Consider the following 13,877-nt stretch of genomic DNA (forward strand, 5'->3'; position numbering starts at 1 on the left):
AAACTATATGTAGTGGCTTTTGCCATACAGGCAATTATTTGGGTACAAAAAAAAAAGGTATGTGACTGAATTTTCTTAAAGAGACAGATAATAGATTTCCCTTTTCTTCTATGAAGTTTCTCTAAAACCCAATGATTAGTGGACCCTGTAAAGAGAATACATATGCTCGAGGTTTATGAAGGAATTTATTAGTTATCTTCCTCTCCTCATTTTTAACGATTTTCAGTCGCAGCTTTTTTTTTTCTTGGGGGGAGGGAGTTTTAATTTTATTGCTATATGCTTATTGTCTGCATGCTTTAAAATAGATGTATGTTAAATGCTTTAGCAATCAAATTAGCATTACCTTCATGCTATTGTAGATACTTACTTAGTTGAAATGAGGTGGGGCAGGATTGTTGAGACAACTGTTATTTTTGGCACAAAAAAATTCATGTTTTATATTTTTCAAATTGCTCATCAAACAAATGGCTTACACTACTAAGAGCTAAAGAGCCTATACTAGTTATTTCTTTGATAATTTATTAGTAGCAATATGGAATCCTAAAGGTTTAAGCTATTAAGTAATACTTTAATTTTCCCTTATAAATACTAAGTAAATAAAAACTCAGAGAACAATAAATTAAGATAAAAAATCATTTGATAATATTGTGATACCATTTATTTTGTACTCTTTGCCCATCTATATTTAATCTTTTGGAATAATTATGGCCAATCCATTAAGTAGGTCAAAATAAAAATGATATCACAAAGGAATATATGAATTTATTTAAATAAATGCATAGTCCAGAGAGCTACATTCCAAATTACTGCTGCAGTAAATCAAACAACCCCTCAGTTACCTATAAAAGTTAATGCAGCTTTTAATGGTATTTTGTTTTTCTCCCGCCCACATCTCTTAGACATTGACCTGATACTTTTGAAATATACCTGTTACTTTTCCAAGTTACTCATGTATGTTGCCATAGCATTTGAGTCAATCAGTTTTATTTTGGGTAATATGCATAAAGACCGGTCTTTTGAATTTACACAATCAGAATCCTAGAATGTTAGATGTGTAAACTATCCTACCTATCTTCTACTCCACTTTCCTCATTTTATAGGTGAGAAAACTTGAGCCCTCTCCAATCTTAAGGTGTAATGTATGAAATTCAGTTCAGCAGCTATTTATTAAACATCTGTTGTATACAAGGCACTGAGCATAGAAAAATGAAAAACAATACAATATAATTTCTGTCCTTTAGGGGCTTATAATTTAATAAGATACTTGCAAAATCAAGAATGATACAAGATAGAATATGAAAATTATAATGAGTAGGTCCAGACATTGTTGTTTAAGAAAATTTGAAGAGGGAGGAATTACATTCATCCAGGGAAATCAAGGAGGGCTAAATGGAGGAGCAAACATCTGCACTTCAAGAAAGGATCTGGAAAGAAGAGAAGAGCCATATACGCTCATATTGATACCCATTTTAAGTAATCTTCCACATCTCCATCAGGAAATCCTGACTAGATCAGAAGTCTAAGAAATAATATAAACAGTTAAGTAGTATTAAACTGGGACAGAATATGATAGTATCATAGTACTTTATTTTATATCACACGTGAAAATGATTTTCAATAGTCATCTCAGGATTTCTGCTAGAAATGTTCTTTTTCAGTTTTTTTCTTACCTAATAAACATTTTGTTTCAAATATCAGTTTATTTCTGCTATAAATTGGGGGTGATTTTAAAATCCAGTTTCTTAATTGAATGATAAACATTTCAAAAAACTTTATAAACATCAGAATTTCCTTTTGAAACTGAGAGCTTGTAAAACTATTATTTAATATTTAAGCACCTAAACATGGAAAAAAAAACTTCATTACTATAGTTTGTACTTAGTTCTGTTTGCACTATTTGTTTGCTTTTATATGTGGAAATGTAAACTGTATGTCTAAGCTTGTCATTAGTAACTGGGTAGTTCAAAAGAAAGAATGGGGTAGAGTGGAGTACAATGTGATTCTAAACAGCAAAATCATCTAAGAAACAGTAAAAAGTAATTATCTCATACAAATGAGATGCAAGAGGAAAAAACTGATAGAGAAATTAGATGGAAGAGGAAGGTGGGTAGTTCTGGAACCCTACTCTCAATCGGGATTGGGTTAAAGAGGGAATGATATATACATACTTATATACATATGGATGTATATATGTATATATCTATCTGTGTAAATGTCTTCTAAATTCAGAAAGAAGTAAGAGAGTAAGGGGATGGGGGAGAGGATAAGAGAGGGATTCGTGGAAGGGGGGTAGGTTAAGAAATGAAAGGGTAAGGTAGCACATAGAAGTAAAGTAGGGGAGTTAAGAGGGATAAAAATAAGGTGAGAAGGATAGTGAGGAAATATACAAGTAATTACAATTTAGAATGTGAGTGGGATGAATTTACCTGCAAAATGGAAACTGATAGCAGATAAAAATTTGAATTCAGTGTTATGTTGCTTTCATGAAATGCTAGAAAAATGAGAGATACAAATATACAATAAAGGTAAGGAGTAGAATTTATTATGTACAAAAGCAGGGATAGTAATCTTGATCTCAGACAAAGTTAAAGCTAAATCAGATTTAATCAAAAGAGAAAAAATAGGGAAATTACACTGTCAACCAATTGATCAATAGTTTTAGACCATATAAAATAACTGGACAGTATGAAAAATATGAGAGTATACCTACCAAAACTGACACAGGAACTATGTGAATATAAACACAAGACATCTTTTATACAAAGTTAAATCTAAATAATTGAAGTGATATTTATTGTGCATGGGTAGGAAAAGCTAATATAATAAAAAATGACAGTTTTATGTAACTAATATGTTTATGTAATGCCATCCCAATTGAATTATTAAAACATTATCCTACTGAGTCAGAAAAAATAATAACAGTTCATTTGGAAGAGAGAGGGTCAGGAACTTCAAGGAAACTAGGGGGGAAAGATGTGAAGGAACTAGATTCAGTCATGTCAGACCTTAAACCATATTATAAGGTGAGAGCAGAGCTAAAGTATAAAATGGATAATTTTGATGATTTTAAATTAAAAATTTCCTGTATAAATAGAACCAGTGTAGCCAAGAATACAGGGAATGTGGAAAATTGAGGGGAAACTCTCATAGACAACCTTCCAGGTAGAATGTGATTGGCTCAGAATATTGTTGTGGTATAGGAAATGATGAGCTGGTAGATTTAGAAAAATATGGAAAGACTTGTACTTTTGAAGTAAGGTGCTATGAACCTACAGAGAAATGGAAATAAGCGTAATATGATCTTTTTCGTGTGTGTGTGTGTGTGTGTGTGTGTGTGTGTGTTTGAGTGTACATGGGTACATAAGTGTGTTTATGAATATCTATGTATATGTATATATGTGTGTGTATACCCATGCTTAATTGTAGCCTTTGGGGGTGGGATGAGAGGAAGGGAGAAAAAAATTAAGTAAAAACTGCACAGCATAGAACAAAAGAAAACATGGAAGGAAGCAAAGAAAAGATAGATATCTTTGAAAATAATGTGTACTATTCATTATATGTTTTCTTGAAATGGAAATGCATTGCTTTATATTGAATCCTCTTTTATGTTCTTCTATGTACATGGCAATATTTTTTTCCTTCCTTATTTTGTATTTAAGTTTAAAATAAATTTAAAAGCTAAAAAAAATTAGTCCTCATATAAATATAATGAACACATGACTAATGTAGAAATATGTTTAATGTGATTGCACACATATAACCTGTATCAGCTTGCTTGGGGCAGGGGTATAAGAGGGAGGGAGAAAAATTTGGAACTCAAAATTTTATAAAAATGAATGTTTAAAACTACCGTCACATGTAACTGGAAAAAATAAAATAACATTTAACCTCAAAAATATGTATATAACAAAATTAACCAGCTTGTCTGAACTAAGGATAATGCTTCCAAGTACATGCTGACTCAGCATCTGTCAAAACTCAATATGAGAACCCCAATTTTCAAATGGATGGTAGAAATTCTATCTGAAGTATAATTCTCTATATAGCAGACATGTTGTGCTGAAAAGTTACTGTCATGCCAGTTTGATTTATAGTGTAACTTAAGCTCCCAGAACATAGACAATTAATTGTCACCAACTTCCGTTACAGTTAAAACTTGTGACATGTGTGTGTGTGTGTGTGTGTGTGTGTATGCATAGAAATTTAAAAAAATCTAATGTATGCTTAGGATTCACAATCTGCATCACATTTCTAAATTCATTTTATTTTTTACTCATTAAATTTGAAATTAATTGATTGCAATTAAAGAGTAATACTTTGATGCATTGTATGTCATTCTGGGAAATCCAGGTATTTCATAAATCTATCTCACATGGCTTATGATACTGTAACATAAATATGAAAAAGTGTGCTTTAACTTTACATTCATTTCATGTGTACAACTTTAAAATTGAGTTCCAGTTGCAATTTGGAGATTTTTTTTTATTATATGATCAAAGGAGGTACGGGTAATGAGATGATATTTTACATCAACTTTTTCCATCAGTGACTGGTTACTCCAGTGTCTTTTTGCAGTTAAAATGGTTTCAAACCTTTTCAGCCTGCTGGTGTAAACAAAATAAATTTACATATTGTGTAATTAAGGACAAATGCCTCTTCATGAAAAAAAATAGGTTTTTGTAGTTAATTGGTTTTAGATTTATGAAACACACAAACAGATTTTTAGGAAGGTATACTTGACCAAAGGAAAGTATTTTTAGATTTCTCCAGTAGTATATTGTCAGTGCTTATGAAAGAAATCATTATGAGAATTTAAATTTTCAATTGTACAATACAGTTACTACTTACATTACAGTTTTCTACCTATCAGATTCATTTTACTAATGTGTTAAGTCATAGAACTTAAAAATAGCTATAGAAACTACAAAATTAGACCTTAAAAACAGAAGATACGTATTTCATGTTATGGATTGTAAAATCATAACTCTTCATCTTGCATTTATAGTGAGTCACATGGCTTATGACAAAATGAGCCTTAAAGAAAAACAAAATTACTCTGATTCTGCTATTTATCAATTAGATCATTGTTGACAGGGGCAGACTAGGAAATATGTTAGGTGACTACTTAGGGATAGTCTATCTCTAAGAAAATCTGATTCCAGAGATTTATATACCAACGTCAATATCTTTAATACAATTTAAAACCAAATTGGAAAGTAGTGCATATTCTGTAGGACTGCTCCACAGTCATCTTGTACTACTCCTAGGAGACGAGTTATTACATTTGGAACCAAACTGTCTTCGATGAAATCCCATTTAGAGTCATTACCCTAACTAGGAGTTTTATCAACATAGATGACTGTGATTTAAACTATATTTAAGAAAACTATCTCTGTTCTGTGTGCATACTTTAGCTTAAAAAATGCTCTGCTAGCCAGAGGTCTCACCAAGATTGTATGAACCATTTTTGGTATAAGAGAATGCAAATGTTGTAAATCTTAATGGTAACAGGCACAGTCTTCTACTCTATTTTTGGGAGCCCATCACTGGAATCCCTCTCTTTTCTTCTCACATCTCAGAACATTTTGATCTAAATTCCATATGGACTTCAGGCATTGCAAAAACTTATTGTCACTTTGGTCCAAGAAGGATTCAACCTCTCCAGTAATGCCTCAATATTGAGGCTTTTTACTGTTCTATAAACATTATTTGTGCAAAAATCAAAACAAAAAACACAACATAGTTAATTGAAACTATTGGAATATCAATTTGTTCATTTGGAAAAGTCATTTGATAAGGGAAAAAGCAGAAGTAAACAGTATAAATAGGGATAAATATCTTGCTTCCTAAACCCATCTGTCTTATTTTCTATTGGAAGTATTTCATCAGCTTATAAATAAAAAAGAACATCTATTTTGGAGATGGGCAACACGTTTTTTTCCTAGCAGCAACTCAAAACACAATGAGTAATTTGGAACAGAACTGTCAAATCCACCAGCTGCCTTGCTCCTAAAGCTGAGCCCTGTTTTATTTTGCATCTTGCATACCATATGCTAGGCACCAACTGCATCAAATATCACAAATAAAACCTGAGCATATCAGATGAAAATTGACTAAACCATCAAAGGAAAACCAGTGATGCATGACTTAATGGAAACTTTCAATTTTTTTTCTTTTTTCCATGAATGCACAATAAATGAATTTAATACATAAAATCTCAAACCTTAACTTGTCTATAATTAAGAAAACTTCATCCTTTCAAATATATTGTGATTACTTTTATCTCTTATCTACATGAATACATTTTAATATGCCATGTACTAGTTGTAACTACATTAAAAGTTCTAGTTTATGTTCCCAAATAAGATCTTGTTGAAGTAGAGCTACCTTGTTTATTTTGTTAACTATTTTATTGCTGGGTTAGAGGCCCTTCCAGGTCTTTATTGAATAAATGCTTTATGTTGGGTTCAAAGAGCCTAGTATTATTAAATTCCGTTTGTAGTGAGGTGCCATATAGAGACCCCAATTTAGTGACAAGCATCAAGAAACAAATATACTCTGTACATTTAACTGTAATACACACGTACATAGACAGAAGACAATACAATTGTCATTCTCCTGGTTTTCCTCACATCTCTCTGACCATTCCTTCTCTATCTCCTTTGTTGGATCCTCCTTCATATCACACCTTCTAACTGTAGATGTCCCTCAGGAATCTATCCTGAGGACTCTTCTGCCTCCATGCTATTTCACTTGATGAGCTCATCAGCTTCCATGGATTTAATTACATCTCTGTGCTGATGATTCTCAAATCTACCTATCCTGCCACAGGCTGTCTGTTGATCTCCAATTTTGAATCTCCACTTGCCTTTCAGATTGCTTGAAGCAGATGTCCAGCAGACATTTTAAATTCATTATGTCTGAAACTGAACCCATTACCTTTCCCCTTAAACCTTCCACTCTTCCTACCTTCCCTGTTACTGTAGAAGGTAACACTATCCTCCCAGACCCTTAGATTTGCAAACTAGGAATCAACCTGGATACCTTGCTATCTCAATCTCCAAATCCAAACTTTTGCCAAGGCCTATCAATACCACCTTTGCAACATCTCTCAAATGTATCCCATTCTATCCTCTGAGAGTCTGCCTGCCCTAAGGCTCATTCCATTTCAATCCACCCTCCCTTAAAGTGATTTTGCTAACCTGCAGGTCTGAACAGGTCACCCTCCCATTCACTAAACTCCAGTGACTTCCTCTTGCCTCCAGGATAAAATCAAAATCCTCTATTTGTCATTCAAAGTTCATAATAACTTAACCTCCTTTTACCTTTCCAATTTTCTTACATCTTATTTCCCATTATGTACTTTTTAATCCAGTGACACTGGCTTCCTTTTTGTTCCGCAGAGAAGACACTACATTTTTTGGTTCAGGGAATTTTCTCTGTTCCCCATGCCTGGAATGCTCTCTTTCCTCATCTCTGCCTACTGGCTTCCATGGCTTACTTTCATTCCTAACTTAAATGCCATTTCCTACAAGAAACCTTTCCCAACCCATCTTGACTCTAGTGCCTTCCCTCTTTAAATTATTATTATTAGAGCTTGTGTGTATGTGTGTGTATACATATGTGTGTATGTGTATATATACATATATACACATACATACATACATACATACATATATATATACACATATAGTTTGTTTGTTTGTTTTGTTTGCTTGTTTGTTTGTTTGCTGTCTCCTTTATGTGGTTGTAAGCTCCTTGAAGGCAGGGACTGTCTCCTGCCTCTTTTTGCATCCCTGATGCTTAGCACAGTGCTTGGCACAATTAATGTTTATTGATTAAAGTGCCAGCAACAATATGGCAATATATATAACATCAAAATGTCAGAAATTCATGTGAAAGAAGCCATCCATAGATCTAGAGGTGGAAAAGAACTCAGAGATCATCTAGTCTAACATTCTCATTTTACAGATGAGGAGGCTGATGTTTAGGTAAGTAAATTGCTAAAGATCACATAGGCAGAATTAGGATTTGAACTCAGATCTTGTGTCTCCAAGTTCAGCTCTTTCTATTGCATTATGCTGCCTCCTTAGCCATCAAAACAGGCTTCCTCTCTACTTTATGCAAGCCATTCTAGACTTCCTAGATTATACTGCATTTCTAGAAAGTGTCCTTCCCATCCTTTTCTTTTCCTTTATGTTTGTGTTTCTGAAAGGAAAACTAGAAAAATAACCCATTAATCTAGTCTATTACATGTACATTTAAATATGTACAGTGCACAAAGAGATATCTTCTTGGCTCAGAGGCAGCAGCTTATCAATTTTCGTTATTTATATCCTCACATTTCAAAACATCTCTAAGGATGTTTTTGTGCAACTTATTTTGGGAATTGAAGTGACAGATCAACATTAATAATGTGTTGGATGTACAGAATAAAAACAGGGCAGCTTAAAAAAATTGTATAATGTGGTATTCAGTATACTAGTTGCATCATCATGGGCAGTATTATATTTATGTTTTTCCACTGAACTTAAGCAAATATGGCATTTAGCCATTGTGTAAGAAAACTTTATATTAATTATATCACATTCTCCAGAGGTTTCATAAATATTTCATATCACTTTTAAGTTTGGAGATTTCAACTCTCATTTTTCACAATGATTCTGTCTCTGGAAAAGCTGTCACCACATAGTAAGGCATGAGCATCTTGTTTCTATATGTGTTTAATGTTTCATGGCACCTGGCACTAATTAGCTACTTTATGTAAATTCTCATTTAGTAATTATTAAACAATTCATTTTTCATTGCACCATATGTTTTGATTAGGTGATAGGTGAAGTTGACTAATTTCAATCTGATTTGGTCCAGTATTTTAAACAGAGGTAAGAGGAATTCAGACTTTTAAAAAATATACTGATTTTTCAAAAACAGAATCTAACAAATGTTCTTCCACTTTTGTTTGCTTTATTGTCCATACTAATTTTGCCACTCTAATCATAGAGATGAGGCCATAGTTTTATTAGCATGCTCATTTTTTTCTTTCAATGACAATATATTAGTTCTCTCTTTCTGTGCATACACATATATAGGTATATATAAATGTATATATGCATATGTGTGTAGAAAAGATGCTGCATATATTACAATATGTGAATATATAATATCTAATTTATGTATTTATATAGATACTCACAGTACACTTTATGCATGCACAAAGACACATGTAGACAGTTCTTGGAACTTTCTCAGCATATAAGGGGGTTTAAACTCCTGTATTTAGATTCACAGTCTAATGTTTTTGTTAAACTACATTTGCAGTATGTTAGTCCTAGGATAAATTTGGGGTTTGATGAGATGGTTAGTAGTGGGATTAGGTGAAGGATTATTAGGGTATGTTCTCGTGTGGAGGTTGGTTTGATAGTTTGTGGGTGGTATGTAGGTTTTCCTCGCTGTGTAGTTGTTAGTATATGGAGTGAGTAAAGTGCTGTAATAATAGTGTTAATGCCTAGTAAGATGATGGAAAAGACATATGTCTTTACTTTTTGAATACTGTGCCTCTGTGTTGTGTGTATGTAAAAACTGATTTATGATAATCATTGTACTCAGTAGACTTAGGGTGTTTCTCAAGACCCAAGGAGGTTAAACAATTTACCCATAGAGTTCCCCCAAGAGCTTATAATTATCAGTAGCAGTATTTGAATCCAAATTTTCCTCACTCTAATTCCCACACTCTACCGACTGTGCAATGATTTCTCAATGTTTTTGTTTATCTGTATATGTATATGTATATGTATATGTCTATAGTGTGTGTGTGTGTGTGTGTGTGTGTGTGTTTGTGTGTGTAATATCTCTGTATTGTCCCTATATAATGTGCAGTGAATATGTTCTGGCTTACCACAACTGGACATCTATGCCTCAGGCTCCTAGGTTACCCTGAGGGGTTTGAGTGTTTTTTTTCTCTTTTGTCCTAGACCTGAACCCTAACCAACTGTGTCTTCCCTCATCCCTAACCCCACCACCCAAATTCTAGGCACCAATGAAAAGTACCCCAGTTCCATTTAATCACTTAACATCAATTCACTATTATAAAAGAACATTTACTTCAAAGATATAACAAAATAAATGTACATATATTTCTCCCCAATACCTCAGGGGCGCACACTTTGTTCAGTTCCTGAATAACATTGATCCTTTCAAATTCATATCCAAATCCTCATTATAGCTACTCATAGCCTGAGTTCAGAAGGTGACTCTCTAAGATTACTCCTTGTTACTTGGGGAATCATTGTCCTGCTGCCTGCAAAATCCAAATTCTAAAATGTGAGATACCAGAGGGCCTTTCTACTCTCATAAAGTCAGAGGCTTTAATTGGACATGGCCTCATTGTGGAGAAAATGCCAAGGCTTCTCTCCTTACAATATGACTTCTCACCAGATGCCATTAGCCGCAATAAAGCAGCCAAAATGACAGTGCAAAAAAGGCCAATGTTCGCTTAGGCTTTTGAAGACTTTCCTGCTTCTAGCTATATAGAGCATCCAAAAGGGCTCCTACTGACCATATCATTAACAGTCCAAAACCAGAATGTCTCCACGTGCTCCACGGACTATTCAATTTAGGTCCATTCCATGTCATCACAGCTCTCTTAGAAGCAGGCTTCTTAACTTCTCCATGTGGGGAGCTTCCCTTCCAGGGACTCTGTACATGGGATAAATCCATGATACAAATAAATTGTATAATTATTATCTATGCATGTCTACTTCAGTAGAAAAAAACAATGAATTAATCTAGTAAAAATGTCAAAACTATCATAGGAATAATATTTCTAGGAATAATAATAAGGATCATATCTTGCTTACTGTGTGACAAGAATTGTGCTAAGTGCTTTACAAATATTGTCTCACTTGATTTTCACAAAAACACTGGGAGGTAGGTGCTAGTCTCATTTTATAGATGAGGTTAAATGGGCAAACAGAGGTTAAGTGACTTGCCCAAGATGACCAGATCTGAACTCAGTTCTTCCTGACTCCAGAATAGTGCCTTATCCACTGTGTGACCTAAGTATAAGTACACCTAGATATATCCATAGGCTATATTCATCCCCCTAAACATTTTATGTTATCAAGATTATATGATTTAGGACCTTAGAAATCATCTAGACCAAAGGTATCAAACAAAAATGAAAAAGGAAGCCCAGAGAGAAGTGACTCATCTGAGTTAAAGAGAAGAGCCAAATATTCAAACACAAATTCTCCAGCACTAAATCCACTGTGCTTTCATTTTAAATGGTATTGTTAATGTCTTGAGCTAAAAAGACTCCCTTTCAGTATAGTGGTAGCAGGCACATAAAAATCTCAGAAAAAAAACTTGCCAATGAAATGAAACCTGTGTTGCAAAACATGCAATTAATATTAATAGGAAATATTGGAATTACATATTGAAGACTAAGATAAATAGCCCTCCAGCATTACCACATTTCTGGATTTCTGTCTTGTCTGATTGGCATCTTCCTGACATCTTTTAAAAATGAGATAGTGGAGTATGATGGGCCTACTGAATTTAGCCAAAGTGCTGACATTAGAGTCATGGCATATTGACAGGTTAAGTGAGTGTATGTCTTGTCCCACCATTTGTTTGAAGAACCATTTTTTTCCCACTATGGTCTCCCCATTTTTTTGTTTTTCTTAGATATGCATTCTGTTTTCTCTTTTTAGTACTATTTTAGGATTATTTAAATGCTGTTTCAAGATTTCACTTTCTGATGATGAAAACTGAGAGGTTCTTTAGTCATGATGTTTTAAAATAGACACATTTAATGATTTGTCATATTCTAAATTCATGGTGTATTCCATGAAAGTAAAATTATCTGTAGAACTAATAAGTTGGAAAAAAAAATACAATTCTTCCATTTTCTCAGTTCCCACTAGGAGAGAAAGTAACAAGCCAAAGCTACTTGACACAGGATAGACTGATTGACTTGTAAGTAATCTAATTTAGTGGGTTAGAATTTGTGCAGAACAATGATAAAATTTTTAATCTTAAAAATAAGGATAGTCCTCCATTTGCAAATCATTTATAAGTAGGTTTTTGGAATTCAACAAGTTTTCCCATAGAAATAATTTTGTAAACGGTATTTAGATTCCCAAAGAGGCTGTTAATAGACTAGTTAAATCATAATATAGCAGAAATACTATAGTTTTCAAAAGTACTCTTTTGTATAGTTTTTGCATTTCAAAGGTAATAAGACCAGAAGATTCTATATCCATCTAGTACCTTCACATCCCAGTAAATCTATCACTGTGGTTATTTCTTTTTAATGCTGAACTTAAAATACTTTCCAATTCCCTCATAATAATATTTAGAATATTAGAGAACTTCTACCTTGGAATTATATTCACAGTTAGTTATAAGTCACTCAATAAGATGGGATTCACATCTTCAGTAGTTTATAAAGAATCTTACATTCATTTTCCCCCCAGAACCTTCAAATCAAGATGTTGTAGATTGAACTTATTATCTGTCCACTACCACATGTTTCTTCCTTATGACTTCACTATTTCTATTAATGGCACCTAGTATCCCAAATCCAAAACCATGGTTTTTATAGTCTTTGTTTCTTCCCTCTCCCTCACTACTTCCTTTAGTATCTGCTTCCTCAATATATCTAGCATCTGTCTTTGACTCTTTTTTCCTACTGCCAGTACTTCTTTTTAATCTGTTGTCAACTGTCTGGAATATTGTAACAGAGATATAATTGGTCTTTCACCACTTTCTCCCATTCTAGTCTCTCCTATGCATAGATCATGTCACCTCTGTCTTCAAAATTTCAGTGACTCCAACTGAAATGACTGAACAACAACATCTTATAATATTCATAGAATTGAAAGGAATATGTATACACACACACATACAGTATAAGTATAACATATGTGTCTTTACATGTACATATAAATGTATGCAATATGCCATATATGTATATTGCATATTGTATTCAATGTATAATGTGTGTATCTGTGCGTTTGTATATATACACATATGTACACACATCTATTTTAACTATGTATATGTGCTTATAGATTAGTATGCATACATATGAATATATATTGCCCATGTGTGTGCATGTGCATGTGCATATTTATAAAACATATATATATATATATATATATATATATAGTCACACATACAAATTCAGTGACTCTATTGCTTACTAAATATATTTGAAATGGTTAAACTGGGCTTTAACCATTTGACTGGTCCCCTAATTTTCCAGACTTATTGCATTCATTTTTTTTCAATATATTGTCTATTTGACAATATATTGAATATCTATTTGATATTCTACTCCAGTCAAATGGGAATACTTTTGAATGTCATAAATGCTTCATGCTTTGTTTATATTTCTTTACTATTCTTGGAAAACTCTTTCCCTTTCATCTGTTGAAATTCTCTCCAATATTTAAAGCTTAGCTAAAAATACTACTCCTCTATTAATCTTTTCCTTATCTCCCCAATCAATAATAATCATTTCCCTTCTCAACTTAATACTTCTTGTATGTGGTGTTCATGTACGTTATGTATGTGTGTCTATTCTGGTCAATTTCTAGAAAGCTTACAGGAAAATATTTATAGATAACTTTGGAACCTTCTTAGCCCCCTCTTCTCTGAGAGAAATTTTGCTTCCTGCAATTTGGGGAAGAGGAGATTGGGGCCATGAGGCTAGCTATTCTACTCTCCCTAGACAGGGAGTACCAGTTTAGAATTATATCTATTTGCTTCCCATTCCTATATTGTTAGTTGAGGGGAAATAATTTGAAGGTTCAAACCACTTTCCTGATTGCAGTCTTTTAACAGAGTAAGGAGTGCTCCAAGGTATATTGTGA

General features: G+C 33.2%; 1 protein-coding gene across 1 annotated transcript in view; it reads left to right on the top strand.

Annotated features, from left to right (window-relative positions):
- Positions 1 to 13,877, top strand: part of ROBO2 (roundabout guidance receptor 2) — a 709,376-nt gene that overhangs the window by 544,784 nt on the left and 150,715 nt on the right. The gene's annotated exons all lie outside the window — the stretch shown is intronic.

The sequence above is a fragment of the Phascolarctos cinereus genome, unplaced genomic scaffold (genome assembly GCF_003287225.1).
Source record: "Phascolarctos cinereus isolate Bilbo 61053 unplaced genomic scaffold, phaCin_HiC Scaffold_7;HRSCAF=346, whole genome shotgun sequence".
Lineage (NCBI taxonomy): Eukaryota > Metazoa > Chordata > Mammalia > Diprotodontia > Phascolarctidae > Phascolarctos > Phascolarctos cinereus.